The sequence below is a fragment of the Sorex araneus genome, chromosome 1 (assembly GCF_027595985.1).
Source record: "Sorex araneus isolate mSorAra2 chromosome 1, mSorAra2.pri, whole genome shotgun sequence".
In the NCBI taxonomy this organism is placed as follows: Eukaryota; Metazoa; Chordata; class Mammalia; order Eulipotyphla; family Soricidae; genus Sorex; species Sorex araneus.
This window is the reverse complement of record NC_073302.1, coordinates 305,309,507-305,336,138: the sequence shown is the minus strand read 5'-3', so window position 1 is coordinate 305,336,138 and position 26,632 is coordinate 305,309,507. Positions and strand designations below refer to the sequence as shown.

Genomic DNA, 26,632 nt, shown 5'->3' with positions numbered 1-26,632 from the left:
AAAAAAAAGCAGCTGTGTCTAAAAGTTTTCAGTTTACTTTTGTGAGACAACAACGTCATATTGTAACAGAAAATAAAATCATAAACTAGGTCCCTAGGCTCTGAACATTAATGAGTAAGACCCAGCAGACCCATGGGTCTGGACCATTACCCTGCATTCCTAGCATTTGACAGTGTGACAAGCATTAACCCAAATGCTGGGGCTGGGGAGAGAGCTCCAAGGACTGTCCAGCTTACCTTGCATGCATGAGCGTTCAGGAGCCCAGGTTTGACCTGGGAACTGCATTCCATCTCAGCACCATTGGTGTGGCCCAGTGGCCTGGTATTTGCATGGTCACCCTGAACATCAATGCATCTGTCCGAGTTGGCTGAGTCTCACTGGGAGTCGAATTGCTTAGATGCCTCCTGACTCTGGGGATAAAAGAAGCCAAAATCCTCTGGGGATGAAGACAAACCGAGAAAATTAAATGTTTGTAAGCAGTGCTCTGTTTGGAACCCAAGCTGCTGCCCAGAAACCCCTGTTTTATTTCCCAGAGCCTCTGGTTTGGCCTCTTTTTCTCTGGTAGGAGTTGAGGCAAGGCTAGAGCAAATCATTCCACAACTGCCAGTGTAGTGGCCTGCCCTGGGGAGAAGCCCACACATTCCAGCATTCAGGACTCTGCTGAGAATCTCTTTTTCAAATAAAGAGACAGTAGAAATCTACAACTTTACCTGTTAGAAGAGCCTTCTAACAGAGCCTTCTCTTTTTTTAAACAACCTTTTTTTTCTTTTTTTTTCTTTTTTTTTTTTGCTTTTTGGGTCACACCCATCGATGCACAGGAGTTACTCTTGGCTCTGCACTCAGGAATTACTCTTGTCAGTGCTCGGGGGACCATATGGATGCTGGAAATGGAACCCAGGTCAACCATGTGCAAGGCAGACGCCCTCCCCGCTGTGCTAATTGCTCCTGCTCTGAAATAGCCTCTTTTCTCTCACACAAACATACCTCAAAAGAGCTAATTCTACTACATCTAGTTCTTTAGGGCAAGGATGGAAGACCCAAGCATTTTACTCCTAAGTGGGCAAGACTTTGAGCTGTGCTGATGCTCGGGAGCTAATGCAGATGCAGTTTTTAAGCAGAGCTGAGCCAACCACCAGCAGCCAGAGTTGGCAGGAAGGCATGTGCCCCTGTGGCCAGAGCAAGGGTCAGTGAGTTTTGGAAAGTCAGAGTTCTTAATCATGCATCCTTAGCCTATAGATCCCACTTTTGATGACCGCGCACTTTTTGTCACTGTTCCTATCCCTCTGGCTGTACATTTTTTAAAATGATGCCAAGTGGGCAATCCTTGGGTATTGATTTTTACATGATTGATCACATTTGTCTGGGACTCCATCTCTCTGGCCCTTGCTCTTCTTAGCTGGAAGCGGTCAGCACTGGAAATGTGCACTGCCCTGCAGTGGGTGGGCTCTTGTTTAGACATTTCAAGTGCTAAGGCTGTGGGCAAGAAAACAGTATAGTGAACAGGGTGCTTGCTTTGCAAGAAGCTGGTGTGGTTTTGATCCTCAGCATCCTGCATGGTTCTCCAAGACCACCAGGAATGATACCTGAGTATTTTTTTGTACCACCAAAGTATGATGTCAGATCTCAGGACTTATTCCTCATTCTGCACTCAGGTATCACTCCTGATGATACACACACACACACACACACACACACACACACACACACACACACACACACGTGTATATATATGTAAAACACATATATAAAAAAATAAATATTATACAGCATATGATAATGTATAATGTAATAGATACCATTGCAATGTAATATTAATATTTATTAGTCACAGTAATATAAAAATATTAAAATGTTATAAAAATATTCATTACTATTTATTATATAAGTAAATAGAAATAAAATGTTAAGGTCTTGGGCCAGAGAGAGAGCATAGCAGGTAAGGTGCTGCCTTGCACATAGCCAATTTGGTTTAAATCCCTGGCATCACTTATGATCCCTGAGCACCATCAGGAGTCATCCCTGAGCACAGAACCAAGATAAAGCCCTGAGCATTTCCAGGTGTGGCTCAGAAACTAAAATAATAATGACGATTATAATTAATCACGTTAATGGTATTGCTAAGGTCAGCTCCTTGCCACAAGACTTCAAGCTCACTCAGGAAGTGGAAATTTACCAGTTACTTAAAACTCTGTCATTATCTCAAGCAGCCGGCTTTATCTTCCTCAACCTGATTTAGGTGGAGAGTCAACAAATGTATGCATTTGCTTCCACAAAGATGGGAGCTACTTCTGAGTTGAGGTCACTTTCTAACCATTTTTTTTTATTCTTTAAGGGACAGAGTATCTTGAATATTTGGTTTCTCCCAGTTATTGTCTACCTGAGTACTTGACATTAAAAATGACCCATTTCTTGAATTCCACTGAAGAGATTGTACAGTGGGTGAGCACTTGCCTTGTATGTAGCTGACCCCAGTTTGATCCTTCTCACTGTACATGCATCTTGAGCATCACCAGGAGTGATCCCTGAGCATAGAGTCATAAGTAAAGCCCAGAGTACTACTGGGTATGATCCACAACCATCCCATAAATAAATACATAGAAGTGTATCATAAAATACAAAAAAAAAATCCCACTTAAAAAAACTTTTCATTGCCAAGATAGTGGAAATACATTGCACGACCCAGCAGTAAAGTTTAAAACAGATTTTAAGGATTATAAATAAACACACCAACTTGCAGGATTTTTTCAAGTGTGTCTTTTTGTCACTGTTGCCTTTGTCCTAGAGATACACCTAGCAGTGTTCTGGAATTGCTCTAATTACTGAGCTCAGAGGGTCAGTTCCTGTGGTTCTCAGGATACCCAGTGGCACTGGGGATGGAGCTCAGGGTTCCTGCTTGCAAAGTGTGAGTCATTGAGCCATGCCCTGGTCTACAGCCATGTCTTATATGAACATTATTTTTGATAGCTTATTATCACATTTTATTATCCATTATATTTTCAAGACTTGGACATTAAAAATTACCATCTAGAACAGTTTCCCAAAGCAGTTGAAAGAATCCTTCTCTAATGCTGGCCACACTGGAAATATCCAGAAGGGTGATAATATTCTCCAGTAAAATAAGGGGTCCATTCAGTGATTTTTTTTTTCTAGAATCTGGGTGGTTGTCCAAAAAGGTTTGGGAACCTTCTTTTAGAGAAACAAATCAAAATAGACATTAGCAATAAGAGACTTTGTGTTATAACCAAGAGCAAAATGATTTCAAAGGATGAGAGATACTAAGATAAACATCCAAAAGTGTAGAATTTGAAATCCATTTACTCTAGGTTAGAAATCACAGGCAGAGAACTCACTGGCTATTAAGATAACTTTTATGATATTTAGAAAGATGATCTCAGGTGAAGAAAGTAAATTATATCAGTATAAGGACAAGAAAACAGAGCCCTAAAGAGTAAGTTATATCAAAGTATGAGTCGTCTTGTGTGTAACTCCCCCAAGAGAAATTTTGTGGTGTAAAACATTAATACAGATGGTTGACTTTGTATAGTTGATGAGCTCACAAGAAACTTGAGAATGCAGTTAACAATTATACACCCATTTCTATGTCTGTCTTGATAACTTGATATTCATAAGCCTTTGGTGGAAATAATATCACTTCACTGCTTCAACAAGAATTGGATGTCTGGTTATCCAAAACAAGAGTATGTTTTTTGGGTAAACATTTTCAGCAAGTGAAGCCTTAGCTTGTTAAAACCAAATTGTCTAATAATTTTAAGACATGCAGCTTTTGTGTCTATTTCAATATCTGAAGCTTTTGATTTTCTTAGAAGAAGATTCCTTACCTCCTCAAGGGAAGAATTATATCATTGGGTGATTCCTCAAGCCAGAGGCTTGAAAGAATCACAGATGTTTTGGCACTTGCTTCATGCTTTTTGTTTTTGCTGTGTACTGCCAAGCAGTGGATTCTGTGAACAAGTCTAATAGATAAGAATTTTAGACTTGGCATCAAGTTCAAAAGAATATAGAAATAACCCAACAAGACAGACAGAGGAACTTCAGGAGGAAATGGAGAAATGTCTCGTGGGGAGTTTGATTGAGTTTCTGCTGTGTAGATATGGGGATCTTCTTCCCTTTCACTCCAGGACATGTTTTATCAAAGTATCTGATCTTCCCAAGTGTTGATGGAGATAGATTTATACTGAGCGTGGCTTTAGAAATATCTAGGGTGGGGGTTGGGGGGCACAGTTTTGAGCCACCACTTCTGGATTCTGGAGATGCAACTAACTTTCCCTTTTAATACATTTGAGAACCTGTACAGTGCAGAGGGACAGAGATGAATAAAATGAAGGAAATGAGAAGTTTATTAGGGTGCACTTTCAGTTGGAACTCTACAAACTTCGGGGGAGGCAGGGGTAGAGCCACACCCTGGGAGAGACTAAAGGGGATTTTAAGTTGTCTTGGGTGGGAAGAGGGGAAAAGGGAACAAAGACCAATGGAACCTGTGTGTTTGGTCTGGCCTGTTACCTGCAGGGGATGGATGTGAGGAAGCATGGAATGCAGCCTAGTGTCTTCCTGTCACCACATGGGCCATTAGTCCTGTCTTCTGAGCTGGGGGCAGGGTGATCTGGGAATGTCACTATTTCATCCACCTGCTGCTATCCCGAGCAAACCTCAGAGCCTTGTCCATGGAAAACACATAACAAGACAGACTGGAGACACATGTAACAGTATATTAAGGAACTGAAAACAGTGCAGAGAAGAGGAACAACTTGCCCTAAAGAGTATGCTGCTTTTTAAAGAAGTAGGACCTGGTACACATCTCAGGTGAGTTACATGTGACTTTTGAGTTGTAGGAAAGGTGTGAAAATCACTCACATCTGCTTTTCTGGGATTCATAGCACTCATGCCTTCAGATACATTATAATAAAGTAATTAGAGGGTTCATATATCAGTTGAAATAGGAGACTTGGGGAAATTCTTAGAAATATCCATGCTGCTATATTGCACTGTAAATCCTCTGTAAACTCTAAGGAAACTTGAGCATGACTTATGGTAGCAGGTTAGAGTTGAGATCATTTTTACATTTACTAAGGCTCCAGACTTCGCATGCTTAGATAAAGCCATGCTGCACCAGATGTTCCATGCTGTCCCTCCCACAGTTTATTTAAAATTCCTCCTGTTTTGACCAGTACTTATCCCCTCCGATTCCTTCATATTGTCCTCTCTCCTAAACATGGAGTATCTCATGAACAACTCTCAAAATCTCACTTAGCCTTACTTCCTCCTGTCGAGCCAAGCTTGAGTTTGGTCATGCTAGTTTTTCTTTCTTACTGGGACGCTACACCAAGCTGTTTTCACTTTGGGCACCCCAGAGGGGGTTGGGTGAGAACCCTCTCCGCCCCAAGGGACCCAGACCCGGCAGCCAACCTCCACCACCCAACTGCTGCCACACTCCAAGTTGCTTTCCATTATAAGAGACACATTACAAGACACTGCCTACCGATTTTTCATAATTACCACATCATATTTGATGGAGTTCAGACAGTAGGCAACCAATCATAGAGTAATATATATATATGTGTGTGTGTGTTATTGTATATGTATATATATATCTACATATATACATATATATATACACATATGCCTCTCAGAAAGCCTGGTAAGCTACAAAGTGTATCCCACCAGCACCTGCAGGCAGAGCCTGGCAAGCTACCCTTGGCATATTTGAAATCCCAAAAACAGTAACAATAGGTCTCATTCCCCTGACCCTGAAAGAGCCTCCAATCGTTGGGAAAGATGAGTAAGGAGAAGCTGCTAAAATTTCAGGGCTGAGCGGAATAAAGAAGTTACTGGTGCCCGCTCGAGTAAATTGATGAACAATGGGATGACAGTGACACAGTGACTGGAATGCTTGGCCTGCTCTCTTGTGAACAAAACTGCTTTCTCCAGTTACTTATCCATTAAAGTGAAGTTGAGTAAATTGGTTGTACCCCAGGACATGCATTTCAGTGTTCTAAAGTTCAGAGGGTTACTGGCTTTTCATCAGTGCCTGGAGTAAACCTCAGGCATGTCTGCTTCACTACTTAGCAGAACCATATTAAAACAATCTGTTTACATGTCTGTCTCCAGCAATAAACTCTAAGTTTTCTGAAGATAAGAACTTTCTATCACTCATCCTTTGTGACTCTGGGAACAAAGGGGAGACGATAAAGGAACAAGTTAATAAAGGTTGATTGAAATAAAGTTGAGGGATGGGCGATATTACAGTGGGCAGTGCACTTGTCTTGCATAGATCCACGCTGGGTTCAGTGTCTCACACCCCGTATAGTCCCTTGAACTCTGCCAAGGTGGTTTGGCACAGAGCTAGGAATAAATCCTGAGCGCTCTCAGGTATAGCCTCCAAACAAACAAAAAAATGAAATAAAGTTGAATTATTGGGAATAGTAAAAGAATTTAAAAGTCATCCTATTAACTTTAGTTCTACCATGCTTGATTTCATATGTGAAATGTGTAGTGGTATTTGGCAATGAGGAATGGTTTTACTAAGGTTCAGATCTGATTCTAGTTTGAGCTTGCGATGTAATATGAGACTGTTCCTAGAGCATCCACCTTCCTTTCTGTTCTTAATCATTTACCAATTCTGTCACTTCTACTCCAGAAGCTTTAAGACACTCCTTCATCATGCATATTTATTGCTAGACATTTATTTTAGGCCTTGGTACAAAACCATCTAGTGAACCATTTATTTTTATTTTTTGGTTTGGGGCCACACCCAGTGGTGCTCAGGAAATCACTCCTGACTCTGTATGAAGGGATCACGGCTGATGAGTTTTGTGGGACCCTAAGAGAAACTTGGGATTAAACTGGGTTGACTGTGTACAAGGCTAGTGCCTTACCTGCTGTTTTAATCTCTCCAGCCCCTAGAAAATTATTCAAAACATTATCTTCTCTCTCTAATGCCTCAAATGGTTAACAGAGCTACTTCCAAAAAGGTACATACTAGTGTTTCATTGCCCCCAATATTGGGGACTGTCACCACTTAAGAAAGTTAGTGTGTTTTTATCATTTGCTTCAACTCACAGCCCCCCTTATTTCTAATCAGTACACTCCTTGCTTCCCTGGCAACTTCACATGCATTAACTTCACACATTTCTGCAGTGTATTTTTTTTTCTAGGTGCATCCTTTCCCATTTCCATTTCTTGACTTGTGTATTTGGCGTGAACTCTCTCCTTTCTACTTTTCAAAATAATCTCATGTCCTGGTTGACATCCTGAGTTTTCCCCAAATGCCTCAACACAAAGCCCTAGTCATAATATGTTTTATAAAAGCCGGGTCATTTTTCAAAGCAAAGACAGTTAGCATTTACATACCTCAATATTTACCTATGTCCAAGCATCCTTCTTTTTCTGGATTCATTCCTTCTTCTCTAGGGAATGATAAGGTTGAGGGAGGTAAGAGCAGAGTTTTCCTAGGGCTGAGTATTTTAGGGTGACATTAAACACTGTCATCTCTGGGCTCTATAACGTATTCTAATAGCCAGGTGAAGAGTCATTTGGCCAGTGCTAAGTCTGAAGGCATCAAATCCAAGAGCTTATATCTAGAATCTAGTCTATCAGAGTGAGAGTGGCAGTGAGAATAGAGAGAGGGGTCACAAGAAAAGTGAAGGCCTGGATCGGAGCTATAGTACGGTGAGTAGGGTGCTCTCCTTGCATGCTGCTCACACGTGTTCAGTGCCTGGCAATCCATATGGTTCCCTGAGCTCTGCCAGGAATTATTCCTGAGTGCAGAGATGGGAGTAATCCCTGAGCATTTCTGTTGTGCACCTCCCCCCAACCCAAGCAAACAAAACAGAGAAATGAGAAGGCCTGATAACTTATTACATTGCCAATGGCGACTCAATCCATCCAAATCAAAGAGAAAAGAAGAATTGGGAAATTCAGATTAATCTGAGCTCTCTCTGTAGGGAGGTATGCAAATGGACTTGAACTCCATAATTTTTTAATTCTTCTGTCCCACGATTTTTTAAAGTACCCTGCAATGAAATTCTGAAACATTGATGGTAAATTTACAACTTGTTTTTTTATACTAATAAATGACTATGAATTACAATGTATATATATTGTCACTGTCATCTCGTGCTCATTGTTTGCTTGTGTGGGCACCAGTAACGTCTCCATTGAGAGACTTGCTGTTGCTGTTTTTGGCATATTGAATATGCCACGGGTAGATTGCCAGGCTCTGCGGAGTGGGCGAGATACTCTCGGTAGCTTGCCGGGTTCTCTGAGAGGGGTGGAGGAATCGGACCCAGGCCGACTACATGCAAGGCAAACACCCTACCTACTGTGCAATCCTTCCAGCCCAGCCAGTGTATATATACACATATATTATGTGTATATATACATAATATATGTATATATATATATTTAAATCAATTAACTGAACTAGACAAAAGATATTTTCAAGAATGATTAGCATAAATGATTTTTTCATTGAAGACATCAATTTATTCTTCTAGTTTTGTATAGTTTACATGGATGTATGTAACTAATTGTTGTGTAGCTACTTCTAAATTTCATTAAAACATTAACCTTTATTCTCCTCAAATGCTATTAATTATTAGTAACCAGATTTTATTTTGCCTAGTTCACCGAGTTTGTTGAATAATTTTCTGAACCCATCTTGACCCCTTAAAGTGTTAATGAAATAAGTTTCAATGTATCCAGTCTAATCAGGATTCTATGAAATAAAAATGAATCGCATTTAAACCAAGCCTATGATGATGGTAACTACTGAGTTGGAAAGAAATTGTTTAATTATTTATGTAAATTTAATTAAACCAGCTTAAGTAGAAGCTTGTCATAAATATTAGTCAAACAAAAGATAATTATTTGAATGGCATTACCTCTAATAAAGCAACATAAACAGACTAAACTAATTAGGAACTAAAATGCATATGCTGTGAACTTAATATGAAAATTTCAGTTACGATATTGTATTGTGTAACTTGATAAATAAAGGAGAGTTTATTATTTCTGCCCTCATTAAAATCAACCCTCCTTATAGCACTTATAATGTTGGACTCCCACAGATAACATTATAATGAGGGTATGATGCATTTTGATTGAGTTACCACAAGGGAGAAATTTAATTTAATTAAACTGGTCTTCATTAAAGTATTGCATTCAAGTGAAGTAATTATATGGCACATACAGTATGAAGAAATCCTGCTGTTTAAATGGAGAATACAATAGACCAACCATGATTTTATTAGAGTATCTCTTTCTCAATAATTAACCTGTGACTTGCACATAATGATAATAGCAATGCTTCTGTGATACTCTAGCTTTTAAAATAAAAAACCTCTAATCTATATACACAGTTTGTACGTATTAATATATATGTTCAAACTTTTATATATATATACTAAATATTAGATATTTTTATCTACAAACTGTAAAATTCTGTTTTTATATCTAAATAGCAAAAACTAAATAAGATACATGTGCATATTTTTGGCTATATTGTTTCTGAGTGACATACAGTTTCTACATATGTATTAAAATGAATGATTATATTTGTCATTCCTAAATAATTAGTTTATTCATTCCTCTGAAGGGATTCATGTGCATAGAGCTGATGAGATAGGTGCATTTAAATTTGGGGAAATGTAGTGACAATTTATAGCAGTTTACAGATAATGCCAGAATTCTAGTCATCTTGAATATATAGGAAAGAAAATCTATCTGCTTGCGGGTTTGGAGGCTCTGTAACTTTCTGGTGTTGACTCTGCCCAGGCACGTGGGCTGCACCGTTCAGGGACATTCCTGGTGACACAGTACTGCCCAGACATCAGGACCCCCATGCAGTGCTCATAGGGTGCTAGGAATCACACTTGAGGCCTTGCCCTTGCAAGCCTTGCATCTTCACCTTTGGCTGTCTGTCCTGTGCTATGGACCAGTCTTTAGTTGCCAGTAACATCTTTCTTCTCTTCCTGGAACTGTGTAAAACAGACCTCACCCAACTTCCTGGCTCTAGTTAACATCGTTCTCCCGAAGATATTGATAATTGGGGTTTTCTGAAGTCATCTGAAGATCCTCCCACCCGGCTCCCATCTAGAGCATTCTCATGTCTATCTTTCTGTTCTTCCCTAGGAGCCACCCCATTTTTTAATCAATGAAATCAGCATCCTTTCCTCGAATCTTGCTAAAATGGTGTGCCAGTTATGTTTCTCAAATGATATTGCTGGCTGGAGCAATCGTATAAAGGTTAGAGTATTCTCCTTGAAAGCAGCTGGCCCAGGTTCAATCCTCGGCTTCCCATATGGTCCCCCTACCAGGGGTAATTCCTCAGTGCAGATCCAGGAGTAACCCCTAAGCATCACCAAGTTTGAACCCCCCACCAAAAAAGAAAACATTCTAGGAGGAAGGGAGATGTAGCGCATACTTTGCATGTATCAAGTCCTGTGCTTAATCCCCAGCATCAAAAAATTTAAAAAATAAAATGACATTGCTTTCTTCTAACTTTTAGTTTTGCCTTCACTTATATTTACTTTAGTACCTGTTTTCCCTGCTTATACATCTCAATGTAGCGCAGAATTGGTATTATAATGATCTATGATTGTCCCATGGCAGAAATATGTCCTCAAGTCTTTAAACACTTTCTGTGTCAGATTTTAGCTCTTTGACTTCTTTACTAACAGCTAATGACATTTTTTGATGAGCAAATAGATAAAAATATATATGAAATAACACATAAGTGTAAGATTCTGGGACACATGTAATTTATTTTAAATGTAGAACTCACACCTTATTTGAATAGTCACAGTAAAAATGATGCTTTTCATCATTAAATCCTATTTAATGATCATGGAGTTTTACCCTTTGGGATGATACCTATGAAGGGAGGGGAGCAGGATTCAGGATTCATTTCCACCAAGATCTATCCTTCCTATGTACAAGAATGGGCTTAATGTTTTCATGAAAATACCTTTTTTAATTCATTTTTTCGCATGTCACTGTTACTGTCAATGTCACTGTCATCCCCTTGCTCATCGATTTGCTCAAGCAGGCGCCAGTAATGTCTTCATTGTGAGACTTGTTGTTACTGTTTTTGACTTATTAAATACGCCACAGGTAGCTTGCCAGGCTCTGCCATGCGTGCGAGATACTCTTAGTAGCTTGACAGGCTCTCTGAGAGGGGCGGAGGAATCGAACCCCGGTCAGCCTTGTGCAAGGCAAATGCCCAACCGCTGTGCTAATCACTCGGTCTCATTGTAGCATTACAAGGAGACTGCAATGCTACAGTGCTACCTTTTTAAAGATTTTCTGAATAGCTGGGTTAACATTAATTAGTTTTTCTCACAGGATCTTTAATGGCAGAAATGTGTTGCTTTATGCTTTGGCTGACAGTTACTTAGAAACTGACCTGGATTTTCAGGCCTGTGTAACATTTCCTAAGAAATGCAATGTAATATATTTGAGTTTTTAAAAGCACTTGAATGCATTTCCACCAAGATCTGGCAAAAAGATTGGTTTTAGTCACTTGCATTCTCTGTCCATTTATTTTTAACTTATTTATGGAATAAATATATGTTTAAGTTTTGAAAAAAGAACATTCCAAAAAGAACAAGAACACAAAAGCCTATGTTGTGCGGATGGTCGTTATGCACTGGAGGCAGCAGAGAACACGGGGTGTTAAACTTTCATCTTTTGTACATCTACAGAGGTTCCATTCTTCAAGCAATATTCTTTCCATAGGAGGTTTTAAAGCTTTTTCTTTTCAAAAATAATCCTTGTTCAATTCCTTAACACTTTAAAATCAAAAGCTATTTTTATTCACTCCTTTTCATTTCTTTTAGTTTTCTGGAATACAGTATACAGTTCTGGCACACCGTACATAAACAGTTTACCCTATTGTGCTAAACATTTTAAATAGAAACTAGATGCAGGTTGAATTTCCAAATGTCTATAAAGGATAGTAGAGATACTGTCAATAATGGGAATGTGACATGAGGGTAGAAACTAAAGTTTTGCAAATTGCTTTAGTCAAGTTGAATCGTTTATGACCTTCTTAACTTTATTTCATAGCACTGTAGCACTGTTCAATTCGCTCCAGTGGGCACCAGTAACAGCTCCATTGTGAGACTTGTTGTTACTGTTTTTGCATATCAAATATGCCACAGTAGCTTGGCAGGCTCTACTGTGTGGGTGGGATACTCTCCGTAGCTTGCCTGGCTCTCAGAGAGGGACAGAGGAATCAACCCCAGCTTTCCTGCCACATTCAAGGCAAAAGCCCTACCTGCTGTGCTATCACTCCAGCTCAGCATTCGGTATGAATACTTATACTTTTCAGAGGAGGAAACAGAGGTTCTTGAGGTTCATTTGTTCACACGTATAAATGGGAAAGGTGAGAGAATTTCAACCCAATTTTTCTGACATGGTCCAGTTCCCATTTACTATTTCCCGTGTCGTTGGTATTTAGATACCTCTCCCTTTCACCTTATTTGCTCATTGCTTCATGGGATGGATTAAAGATCATCAGAATTTAGTCTGAAAATTTAAAATGTGTTTAAGATTTCTCTAAATGACAAACTTTGGAATATGATAAATGTGGGTTTCTTCCTAGAGCATTTTTTCAAAGTATATTAAAAAGGTAATCTCCAATAATGTAAGTTAAGTTCACTCTGAAAATTTTCTAATATCACACTATGAAAGTCAGTTTCTAACATGAATATTGATTTTAAAACTATTTGATTGTTTTTTATCTTGCCAGAATGAATATCTTTTATATTCATTGTATGTAATCTCTGATTCCCAAGTTTTTTCCTCATTTATAAAATGTGGATAGTGCAATATTAAGAAATATATGTGGTATGTAGTACCATTCTGGCTGAGTAGTGATAACTTGTTGATTATGGCTATATTATTTCTTATAGAAATAATCTATTGTGTTAGCTGGTATAAAAATATACTTTAAAGTACTAAGAAAGAAAGCAGTTAAAAAAAAAGTCATGTAACCTAAGTGTGAAGTTCTAAAAATCACCTTATAGGATGGTTCAAAGTAGATGATTATATTAGTCTTTGCTTATGAGTTTAATTTGACATCCCTTACTTTTTTTTTTAAAAAAATGATTCACATCAGGTTAATGTGTATGTGAACTTAAAATAGAAACTATACATAGCACAATTAATTTCTGATTTGAGAGAAGGTACTTAAAAACTTATACTCCATTTATATTTATAGATAATACTATAAATCAGATAACAGTGTTAGAATATTTAAAAACCACTCAACAATATCCAGAATTCTGAATTATCATAATCCTCTGGTGAAAATGATGTTAAGTTAGTTTGCACTTGAAATGTTCATAGCATTTTATCCGTACTAAATAATTCATATTAATAAAATTAATACTCTCACAGGAATAAAATAAGTTTTCACATCTAATTGCTGATTCTACTACATTCTTCTAGAAAATATTTAATTCTCTAGTTCAAAATGCTATGTATTCCCATATAATTAACTTTCCCTAATTAACTTTGTCTCTTTCTTAGTTCTTTAATCACTAAGTATATAAGGTGTGACTTGAGAAGTTATTAATTTTTTATAAATAAGTTAAACATGTAATAATGAGAATGCTTTTGTGCGTGTTTTGTTTTCATAATGAATGGATAAGGATCTTTCTATATATTCCTTTTAAAAAATCAAAGAAGTAACATGAGATATGCCTCTTAATGTTAATTCATTGTGTAGCTGGACTGTAGTAACATGCATTTCCCAAAATCCAATATGGTCAGAAAAAGCACTAAGCATTAAATGACTCTAGAAATTCAACTTTTAGAGTGAAATATCATTCTGTCAATTGAGAAATAATTGAGTTCTCCATATAATCAGTGATTATTCAAGTACAGGAGTCAGAATTCAGGTCAATATATGGATAGTAGTGGTGTCATAATGGTGGCCTGAGTTTAGGTACATTTTTCCGTCATTGGTGAGCCAAATTCTTTTTTGGTGCCAGAGATGCAACTCAAGATTCCACAACTCCTTATAAAACATGCATCCACCTCTGTGCTTTGTCCCCTGCTCCTGAAAATTGAAAGGTTTTAGATAGAAGACTGCACTTATTTGTGTTGTATTAAAAAAATTAAAAATTAAAAAATCAAAAAATCGAAAACATTGGGCTGGAGTGATAATTCAGTGGGTAGGTTTGCCTTGCAGGCAGCCAACCCAGGTCTGATTCCCAGCATTTTATATGGTCCCCTGAGCACCATGAGGTATGAATTTTAAGTGAAAAGCCAGGAATATCCCCTCAGCATCAACAGGTGTGACCCAAAAAGAGAAAGAAAACAAATTTTATGAGATTAATACCCAAGGACAGTAGAAACAAGGGCCAGGAGAATTAGTCTATGATAGGAAGCCTGTCTCAAGTGCTGGGGGAGAAGGCAATTGAGATGGAGAAGGCCCTTTATGATAAAGATAGTTAGAGATGATCACTCTGGAAGGAACTACATGCTGAAAGTAAAGAAATAAGCAAGATAAACTCTCAGCATCTGTATTATGGACCATAGTGCGCAGGAAGGTGAGGTGGGAAGGGGGCAGAGGGGGTTAGAGAGAGAAAGTGAGAAATTGCCTGCCATAGAGTTCTAGAGGCAGGTGGGGGAGGGGGAAGAGGGACAGTGGCAGGAAACCAGGTTCATTAGTGGTGGGAAATGGACACAGGTGGAGGGATGGGTGTTGGATTATTGTATGACTGAGACCTGATCGTAAACAGCTTTGTAACTATGTGTCTCATGGTGATTCCATTAAAAAATAAAAATTTATAGCAAATATTTTTTAAAAGCTGCAGTGTACATGTTTTCTGTCACAGTTAATAGATAAACTTGCTCTTTTTTCATGGTTGCCAAGTGTCCTCACCAGGCTGTTTAATTTGCAAATAGAAGTCACCACATGGTGGGTTATAAACCTACGTGTGAGTGACCCCACTAAATCCTGCTATATCATCAGGCCAATGAACTGACAAAAGAAGAGGTTCTTCTCAACCTCTATGGGTTACAATCCTCCGAACCAAAATACTCCTCATTCACTCCTATTGACTGACTTCTTTAGACCCTCTGACTCCAGCCACTGTAGTTCTACAGATCATGGTCAGACTTACAGGCAAGGCTTTTGTTAGACATATTGAGGAAAACCTTGTTGATATTTGACGAGGAGGCTGGTCCTATACTCACATAATCCTTCTCCTTTCCTCTTCCTCAAATGTCTAAAGTGGGAACCAAACAGTGGCATGGGGTGGTAAAGATAATTATTTCCTGGAGTCTGATCTATCATCTTGTTAATATCTTTTAAATCTTGACTTTTGACAAGGACCAGGAGCAGATTCTGTGTATTGGCTTGTAGCAAGAATGATGACTTACTACCGCAAAAGCAACTGTAGGATGACCACCAAATTCCAAGACTGAAAAGAAGAAAAGCTCATATATCTTTACATAGTCATGTCTTGCAAACATGAAGTCTAAAACTCCTATAATGTAATTGTTGTATGTGCCACCATATCGTTATTGATTCCTTGCTTCAACATAGCATAAAGTAATTGGTTTTGCTTTACTTTGCATTCTTTTGGTCTCTGTTCTATATGGGGAATTCCATTGAAACAGATGATTATAATAAACGTGTAATGGAAAGGACTGCGGATGTTTTTCTTCCTATGAAATCGCCATGCTCAGTTGACATGACATCCAATGTGTGCATGTGTGCACCTTTTGTTTATTTCCATGGTTTGCTAGCAGTTACACCTGTATCTCTCGCGGAAGGCCAAGAATTATTCAAGACTTGGCTCATATGGCTCCTCCTCCTTCTATTCTGCTGTCTTCTGTTCATTCTTGTGATGTTGGTTTCTTCAGATTTGTCTCCATATGTTTCTAGGAGTCTGATCTGTGCCCTGAGCTTGTTCCTCCAATTAACTTTTCAATGCCCACTCCCCCACCCTCAGCAGCTTCCTGCTGTTCCCATTCTCCCTGCTGATTTGCCCATACTTGCCTCTCCCTTCACCTCACCCTCCTTTATCTGCAGGCAGCTGGATGAACTATTGTTTGAAGTACTGTGGGTTTCCTGCTGATTTTATCACCCATTTCCTACTGACCTTTTGTTACACTTTTATTTCATTTTCTCCCCTATTCTGTCTCAGGATGCTGACATCATTTTGTCAAACCTTGTCTTTAGAGAGGAGTTTTTCCAAAAGTTCCTAATCAAGATTCTGTCTGATTAGGTCAGATACTTTCTCTAATCGAATTGACCAAGAGTGAAATCTATTTCTTACCACCTCTACTGGGAAAAATATATAATTGACAAGGTGTTTATATAAATATAATCTGTATCTGCTTGCTATGTTATTTACACTTACATTTTTTAAAAAATTAGTGATAGGTTTAAGAAGCCATTTTCTTTCACAGATACCACTGGGTAACCTTAAGTTGGCTTACCTTAAAGAAACTGGATTCCTTGCTATTTATAAGAAGAGTGATTCTGTATATAATACCAGGAGGTTGGCTCCATGGCTTGGAAGCTGGCCTCACATGCTGGGGGAAAGGCAGCCCAGATAGAGAAGGGAACACCAAGTAAAATGTGGTTGGAGGTCCCACTCGGGAAGGGAGATACAGCTGAAAGTAGACTAGAGACTGAACACGATGGCCACTCAATACCCCTATCGCAAACCACAACACCCAAAAGGAGAGAGAGAGAACAAAATGGAATACCCTGCCACAGAGGCGGGGTGGGGTGGGGGTGCATGGGATTGGAGGGTGGGAGGGATACTGGGTTCATTGGTGGTGGGTAATGGGCACTGGTGGAGGGATGGGTTCTCGAACATTGTATGAGGGAAACACAAGTACGAAAATGGGTAAATTTGTAACTGTACCCTCACGGTGACTCACTAATTAAAAAAAATAATAATTAAAAAAAGAAAAAAAAGAAGAGTGATTCTTGACCACAGAAGCTATGTGTCTTGATTACTAGAAGGTCTCTATTCAATCTTAGCACCCATAAGCTAGATCAAATGTATAGTTTTCCCATTACTTGTTCTTGTATTTTTCTCATTGAGTATCACCAAGAAAGGAGAGGCTCAACAGGTCTCATAATTCCCTCATTGCCAAAGTTAAGTTCCCCATCCACCCCTATTTTAATTTCCTGGGACACCCACAAAACTTGCTGTCTGAAAACTTTTTTGAGAGAAAAAAAATGATCATTTTCAGTCTTGGCACAAACTTCTGAGTTTGTCTTGATGGACTTATGTGTATTGTATAAGTGGAACCAATGTAGAATAGGAGAATGCCACTATAGCTGGTAAACTATAAAATATTTAAATATCATGGAAATAATTTGAGCATTGGAAGTAGATATTGTGTGCTTAAATCTAGCTCCTGATGTGTTCTCACGCTATAATTGTGAGCAAGATAATAGTCCTTAAGTGTTGATTTGTGCAGATAAATGCCTTCTAAAGTTGTGTGTCTTTATAGTAGAAAAAAATTGGCATGCTATATCAATATATGTGTTACTACAAAAACATTTAGGGCTCCTTTGGTTGGAGTGGAAGTGATGGCAGAGCTCTTTGTTCTTCTGCTCTGAATTCCCTTCAGGGAAACTCTGAGAAATTTTTCTATTACCCATGTTCCTGGAGAACATGAATGTTAAACCTTCACTTTAAAGATGATTATTATGGATGAGCAGTCTCCTGCCCCCTCGTCTAGCTGTCTTCACAAGGGCCCCTCAGAAGGGGTGGGTTGAGTTTCCCTCCCCACTCTGAACAGAGCCCCAGTAGCTGAATACCTTCAGAAATCAGCCACAGCCATGCTCAAGGCCACTCTCCACACATTCGGACCACCCTCACCCATGAAGGAACCGGCAGAGGAAACCAGGTGTGCGGGACCCGGGGCTGAGATCTCCAAAGCTGCTTGGATCAGGACTGGGCCTCGTCCACCCAGATCCCCCATTTTCCAGTAGCTTGGCAACCACACCCACAAACTGCCCCTGGTACCTTGTAATCCCATCAATGGCCAAAATCCAGAGACTATAAAACAAAGCTCCCAGAAGCACACATTTAGTTGTCTTTCTCGGAGATCCCGGCAAGCTAGCAAGAGTATCCTGACTGCACGGCAAAGGCTGGCAAGCTCCCTGTGGCATATCTGATATGCCAAAAAAAGTAATAATGATGGGTCTCATTCCCCTGACCCTGAAAGAGCCTCCAATGTGCCACCATTGGGAAGGACAAGTAAATAAAGGCTGCTAACATCTCAGGGCTAGGCCAAATGGAAACATTACTGGCACCAGCTCAAGCAAACAGATGATCAATAGGATGACAGTGATACAGTGATACGATGTATCAATTAGTAGTAGAAGGTCAGAATTGGCTACTGTATGTGAGAGAGTTTTGGGTCCCAAAATTATTGTCCCCCTCCAGTCGCTCATCTACATGGAATTCTCAGGCTTAACCCCTTTCCCTGTTCTCTCCCAATTGTCCTTATAAAGTCTGATAATTTCTGCCAGTTCCATGCAGCTGAAGATAAGTATTTTCTTGAAAAAGTGTGACTTCTAGACATAAATGACCCTAATATTTGACAGATTTTCTTTGATCTCTTAGGCTATGTTCTTCATTTTTTCGCCATCCTAAATGAGTCCCTCTTGTCTCCATTCTTGATACATTTTTAAACATCTTCTTCCATACCTTCACTACTGAAACTATTGCACGAAAAAGAGCTGAATTTTATATTTCCAAAACTCGACAAGCTCCTCATGAACGGGACACTTTTCCTTATCTTTTTCTTTTACTCAAAGTCTCAGATCAGGTCAATGTGTCCCCCGTTCTCAGAAGCCTTTTGCAGGTAAGTCATATTGGGCCTCAGGAAGTAGCTCACTAGGGAATTCATTAATCACTATGGTGATATGTGTGCCCTGGTGCAACCTTCTTAAAGCTTGCATTATTTGTTCTCTTTCTAGATAAAAAAAATAAAAATCACTTCTTCTCGCCATAGTCTTGTGTCTATGTGGGACACAAGTCTTCCATTTTCTGAAGTAGTGAATTCCTGAATGAACTTGTGTTCCTTGCATCAACTCATATCACTTAAATATTCATATTTATGCAGAAATCTCTCTACCACTATTCCTCTGGTAATCCTTTTAAGCTTCTAACTTGAATTTCCATGTCACTGTAGAGACTTAAAGAAGAAATTTGCTAAGGTCGCCTCACTCCCTCTCTAACTCCCTTTTTTTTTCTACCTTCAGGTTCTTTGGACTAATTGCTCTGGCTTCCTTTATTTTTTAGACTTTTGTTCCTCTAGTCAATAAGCAATGTATCTTCAGAAATTCCCTCAGTCCTATAATAGAGAACTGCACGTATGTTCTCTATTATACGTTTCCAACTAGCTAAGAAAACTATGATAAACTCTCTCCCTTGCATAAAATCTCTCCTTCAGTATCATGTTCCTTTCCAGTTTGTGCTCCACTGCTAAATCACGGGACAACTCTTGTGCTCACTGTGTCATTCCTTTCAAGTTGTTGTAGACATATGTAATGGACCCAGAATAAGCAGTGTTAAAGCCATCAATAGCATCCTCAGCATTTTAAACATCCCTGAATTCTGTGGTTCTGTGCTGTTTGCCACTGACTTTGTTGATCCTCCTTTTTTTCTTGGAATCATTTTCTTTCTGCTATTATTCTGTTTTCCTTTATCATGTCTCCTTCTGGACCTTTTATTTTCAGTTCTTTTGGCTGTTTATTGATTATCCCTGCTCCTTGTTTTTGCCATGTATTTATTGCCTGGAACTCTTTATGTGACCGTTTAGGGAGCTCCGAAGTGATCTATGAAGAGACTATCTTTCATGCCATCTTCCAAGCGCCTATGTCCCACCTGGCCATGCCCATCTGGCACTGGACTCATTTATTCATCTGCATGTGGGTGCCTAATTGTTAGGAAGTATCAGCAAGCCCAGCCCCCCAAAATATTCTCTGTTTTTCTGGCTTATTTGTCATCTTGACAAGTGAATCAAAACAGTGTCCCACAGGTTTGCAAAGAGAAAAAAATAACTCAAGTTAATAATTCCATAGTGGAGAATTGATATGCCATTTAATTCTAAAGAAACGTGAGACAAACCTAGGATATCCACTCCATGTTCAAGAATGCTGGTGCTTAACATTAAGGGGGAATTCAATTTAACAAATTCGAGGGGTGCTCTCTTTCTCTAAAAAGGATGATTTATCAGATTCAGAGAGACAGGACATATTTCCTGATGAATCTATGTCTGGATGATAGCCAGATGGAATTCTTCTTTAGTACTCTGGGAAGCAGAGTGAAAATGTTGATTGCTTCGTTGTTCAGGAAAAAAAAAAGGAAAAAGAAAAGACAAAAAGCAGCTAGTGCTATTCTTCAGACTCTGTAACAACCATTGTTTAGAAAAGGGTTGCATCAGACAGTGCTCAGGAGTTATTCTTGTCTCTCCACTCAGGAGTGACCCTGGCACTTTGGGAACCCATTCAAGTACTGAGCTGTGATCATCCCATTCAAGTACTGAGCTGTGATCATCCCGTTCAAGTACTGAGCTGTGATCATCCCATTCAAGTACTGAGCTGTGATCATCCCGTTCAAGTACTGAGCTGTGATCATCCCCGGGCGAGACAAGAAGCTTGCATCCTCTCGTAGCTCTCCAGTCCTGTCATTGCTCTTGATCTGAAATATTCTGTAGTCCTATGTGTTGCTGGCTATTCCCCCATAGCACATAGGGTCTTCATTGAATTTAATTATTAACCAAGGTGCTACTGTCTCGGTAGAAACCTACTCTGGGCACACAGAGAAAGCCGCTGACCCTCTGAGCAGAGACTGACCGCCCTGAGTCAAACCTGTCCATTCCCAAGAAACCTGAATCCTGTGAATCCATCCCCGCTTCAAGCCGAGGGCAGTTTGGGATATCCCCCACCTCCTTTCTGAACTAGTACCCTACATCCCATGCCTCCATCTTCAGACCGTGTTATTTCCTGACTCTATACTCATTCCAGAATCCTAAGAGAGCCTCCTGCATCCCTCAAAATTTCCCTTACCCAACCCACCACCAAATTTTACCCTCCTTATATCTGGATTGGTCTTTGTGTTTTTTTCCTCATAGTACTGACTCTCTGCTGAACCCACCAGGCTGTGTCCATGGTAACATTTGAAAGCTGACTCATCTCTGATATGAAATCTATCATTTTTTTTCTACTTCATATGCAATAAAGGGCTAAAATCCCCATAATGAGTTATCATTAGAGTGGCCGTGTAAGTTTTCAGCCAAGCTCCGATGAAGACTGCACGAGAGCATCTTTCTTTTTTCTATTCCTTTTCTTTTCTTTCTTTTTTTTTTTTTTTGGTTTTTGGTTTTTGGTTTTTGTACCACTGTAGGCTGTGCTCAGGGCTTACTCGTGGCTCTGCATTCAGACTTGTGGGAGTGCTAATGGGGCCAAAGATGCGCTAGAGATGGAACCCGGTCAGCACTGTGTAATGCCCTATCTGCTGCACTGCTTCTCTGATCCCCCTGAGTGCTTAATAAGAACTCACAGATTATATGAGCGGTTACTCGCTTCCTTCCAAGAAGTGCTGCTCTTTTCCTCTCTAAGAGCTTCTGCATTGTCTAGCCACCATCTGCAGTGCCCTGCTCTCTGCCTCCTTTGCCCTACACCCCACACTCATAAACCCATTCTCTGGCCTTCCTCAAACCAGCTGGGCTGCTTCTGAATCTGGATTTCCTACTCTTACAAATCTCTTTGCAGAAAAGTGAAGAAAGGTTCTTACAAGCAGCGAGCACTGTCTCATGGCTTTGATCCTTCCGCGCAGATGTCACCTTCCCAAAGAGGCTGCCTCAGACACTTTCCAAAATAGCATCTTCCCCACGTCCCTGGCCTATTTTTCCCTGGCTTTTGTCATTACCTCTCCAACTCACCACCATGAAAGTTAGATGAATGCGCGTGCTTCCCATGCCGGCTCCCTACTGTATTACCAGCCTCAAGTTGTAGCTGCTACAATAGGAGAGGTGCTCAATTAAAATTGGCAAGCTAATGAATTTTTAAAAATTCTGCTTCACAGTATATTGGTTCTGATTTCCTGGCTTGTCTGGCATTGATCAGATCATAAAAAGCCAGCTCATTCTGCAAAAATTCACATAATTCTCACTCATGCGTGGAAAGCCAATACAATTTGATAATGTAGAAGCTTTTCTTGTTTCCCTCTGTTGATTGATATGTTGATAAAGGTGCAGATACACACACATTTTTGCATATACATATAGAACCTATGAAATGTTCTTCATCTTGCAGCTAGTTTTCAGAAAATGTTGAGCCTCTACTCCCCATTAATTTATATTTTCTAGTCCATGTTCTTTTCAAAGCCCCTTCTGACATGTCATTGTGAGTGTGGGATTGCAGCAAGAACTTAGAATTGTTTATTTGGACAGGGAAAAAGAACTTTGTTCCTACTTGAGTAGGATGCATTTCATTTCTCAGCTTGTCACCTCAAAACACTGTTTTCCTTATGTTATTATGGAATGACGGGGATTTTCCCCGGGTTGGCCAAGTGCAAGTACCCCTATCTACTGTACTATATTTTCAGCCTCCAGGAAATCTTTTTTGCTGATCTATATTCTAGATAACACTTAATATTGGTCACAATGAGGAAATTATTTTTCTTATTTCTATTGTTTCTTCAACATTCTTGGCTGCATGTTTATTTAAAGTTTGCTTCTACTTTCTAAAGTATTGAACTGATTTTGGCCCCTAACTTATCATATAATTGATTACTATTTCTGACCTATTTACTGCCCAATTCAAGTCCAATTTTGATGAGAACTTTAGGAACTAGTTTATTGCCATCAAAGTAATAATATTTAGCATGATCAAAAGCTTGTTATTCTTAAATATTTATCTTAATTCTGTTTTTTATTAACATTGATAAGTAGGTTTTTAGGAAACATCAGAACTTTAAATTAAGTATAAAATTATTGGGATACATTTTTAAAACACCTGCACTTTCATGTGACCCAGGTTTTGCTTGGCTGATAGACATATAAACTCATTTATCCCTATAAGCTATTAAATTGTTGCCAGATTTAGCATTGATTTCATCCAGGGTAGAAAGATTTTGCCACAATATCTACATTGCAAAATCACTGTATCATTGTTTCACTGTTATTCTGTTGTTCATTGATTTGCTTGAGTGGGCGCCATTAACATCTTCAATTGTCCCTGTAGCATGCTAGTGTAGCCCAATGGCATATTGGGGGCTCTTTCAAGATCAGGGGAATACGAGCCATCATTGTTACTGTTTGGGGCATATAGAGTATGCCACAGGTAGCTTGCCAGGCTCTGCCATATTGAAAAATAGTATTCAAAAATAAACTAAATTATATACATTAAGCAAAAGTGTCAGCAAGGTTATATAGGTTCAAAAATAGGGTTAATAATGATACAATTAACTTCTTACCAATTATTTTGAAATGTTTTAATTGATAAAAATGATACAAGTGCCTAATTAATTAAAAAACAACTAAGCTGCATAGTTTCATTTATTAAATTCAATATATATTAAATGAAGGAAAAATTAATGTGAAAAGTAAGAAAGTGGTAAATTGAATTTTTGGTTAGTTTTTGTACCACAGACTACAGTGCTCAGGGCTTACTTGTGGCTCTGAGCTTAGATTATTCCTAGTGGTGCCCAAGGAACCATGTTTCGTGCCAGTAACTCAAACCAAGTCTTATAAGATGCAGCCTTAAGACTGACACTATCTCTCTAGCCTGGAATTGTCTTCAAATAAATTAGATTGGCTGGAACATTTTACAATAACACATATTAATTTTATAATCAAACTTAAAATAAACTCCCTTTTCATGTCAATATAAAAACAAAATTAACAAACAAGGCATCAGTCAACACATTCTGGTTACTTACTGATTCTGTTTCCTCTTACACTTCAATTGACGTAGTTTAATGACTATGAATTATCTCTTGGATTATAGCAACTTCTTAACAAAACTCAAGGTCTTGAATCATAACCATCTCTAATTCCTCCTCCCTAGTCTATAGAGATATATTGGTATGTAACTAAAGGAGCTGATGTTCCCTCTTCACTGACGCGCTCCTTGCAGTCAACCACCAGTACTTTTAGGTGAGAATTTTAATTCCAGGGAACGTTGTCCCGGAGAGAATAGTCTGTGGCCTGTCTTCCTGCCCCGTTACTGCTATAGCATCTGCATTTATCTTGTGGTTCTTCCTTTCACAGCTTTCCTTGCTCTGTACCGGGATCCCCATTGGATTTACCTATTCAATCTGTTCTTCACAAAGTGTTTCAAACTCTACTTCCATACCACTATCCTGTTGGTCGGCTAAGTCTTTATGAGCTAACTGACCTATCTAGCCATACCATGTGGTTGCAGTCTCTCTGTCTCTGTCTCTATCTCTGTCTCTGACTCTCGCTTTGTCTCTCTGTCTCTGTCTATCTGTCTCTCTCTTTGTCTTTCTCTCTGCTTTCCTTTTTTGTTGCAGCTACATACTCACTGTGGCACCACTATCCCACATGGCAACACTGTTTGTGTTGCACTTGGCATGGGGACTGGGTGAGGCATTGAACTCTGGGCTCTATGACTGAAAGATAATAGTGTTTATCCACAGATCCCATCTGAGAATGACGGTGACATCTCTTTTAAACCATGTGTTAATCTCCCCTTTGCTTTTGTACCTATGCATCTCACTGTATCTAAAAGCTTTGTAGTGCTTCATCTCTTTTTTAACCATTTATTTCAGTCAGTTCTCAAGTACACACTCTATAAATAGATACTAATGAATGTAATGAATGTTGGAAGAGTTATTTTCATTGCATTGCTCCTAATGTATATTTGCAAACAAAAAACACTGTGCACAATATAATTCTTGCAAACACAGATTCCAGACAATTGTATCCAATATGTGCTGGGTGTACATATGCATATCAATAGAATTTAAGTTGATACTTCTTAATATACAATCATTTACTATGAAGTTCTCAGACACTATGAATGTTTAATCTCACAGATGATCATGACAACTAAATATTCTTCCATCATTATAAGACACTTTGAATAGTACAAAACTCAATCTGTTAGCAGTGTTGTCAAAATCAACCTTTTGTTGCTTATAACTAAATATCAAAGTAACTGGCTTAATTCTTAAATGTAAGTATACTCATAATTAAGTATCTCAAAAAAGTATTATAAAATTTATAATAACTTCATTACAATAGAAGCAAACAATATCATGCAAGCTGATATGATACCATCATCATATTAATGCATTTCCCATTTCCTGAAATAAACCACCAGTTTTCAAAACTATCTTGAGTAGAGCAAGAAACACTTTTACCAGTGATATTTCTTTACTATCGTTACTTGGGGTTTGGCCATTTTCCATGAATCGCATGTAACTCTGTGTTTAATTCAGAAGACCTGATTCTTACATTTATTTATTTATTTATTTATTTATTTATTTATTGTCCTAAAAGGTATTCACCAGAGGCCTGTATTTGCTGCTCAAATACAGACAAGCAGGTTCTAGTCACGCTTTTTTTTCTAGTCACACTTTTAAAGGCTGGGTAATTCTTTGTTTGGGCAAATTGTTTCCCTTTCTTTGTTCATTTTTAAACTTTGAGGTGCCTTGGCAACATTTTCTGATTGTGGATTTTACCTGCACATCCCATGGATGCCATTGAATTCCCTTGGACCTAGGACTGACACTTAGAGAAGAAAATTTCTTTCACAGCTTTGAAGGGAAGGCACGGTGTGTTCTTGAAGGATCTTATTTTAAAACAATCAGACTGAACGTCAGTAACAAAAAATCAGTGACCCATCTTCAGTGTCTGCCAGTGGGTCTGGAGAGATTTATCTGCCGATCAGACATCACAAGAAGCTATAGATGCCATTATCGCTGTACTGTTGAGAAGACAACTTTGGCTTGAGTTGAGACTCTCGGGACCATGCAGTATATACACCCACACATGATGCTGAGTAATGAACCGCAAACTGTCCTTGGGAGGTTTGTGATACCAAACGGATAAACAAAGCCCCCCTCCTTATTTCCAAAATGTCGAATACATCCTTTTAGAGGTAGTGAAATCCCTGGGGACAGATAGTTTGAAAAATATGAACCCCAAGAAGCATAGTCTAAGCCATAAAGGCCATAAAGCTCTTATCTGTCAATATCATACAAAGGAAACATGTTTAAAAATAAAAGGAGCATAATCGTGTACTGTTGTTCGTGCCGAGGCATCAGTCTTCTTTATGTTGGCATTGGGGGCTTGTTAAGGTGCAGAATGCTTTGCCCACTAAATGCCTCTACGAGACAAGGTTGTCAACTCAGCTGTAAACAGAGGACACTTTTCCTGGGAACATCTCTGAAATTGGCTTTCAACATGTAAACAGCAGAAAGCCTTCTCCATGCTTGGTGTTGCTTGATAATTGTTGAAGGAGAATAGGAGGATGTAGCTCACAAATAAAAGTGAATTTAAAAATATTTTGAAAGCCTGCCTTAACATTCCATTTGTCTTCATTTTTATGAAAGATTCCGTGTACGCCAGGCAATGGCCATAATAGCCCTCA

General features: G+C 38.9%; 1 long non-coding RNA gene across 1 annotated transcript in view; it reads left to right on the top strand.

Moving 5' to 3' along the window:
* LOC129403446 (uncharacterized) overlaps positions 1 to 26,632 on the top strand; it is a 360,906-nt gene extending 334,274 nt beyond the window's left edge. The window contains exon 3 of the long non-coding RNA XR_008629284.1: positions 26,595 to 26,632. This is a non-coding gene — a long non-coding RNA (uncharacterized LOC129403446). The remainder of the gene's footprint in view (positions 1 to 26,594) is intronic.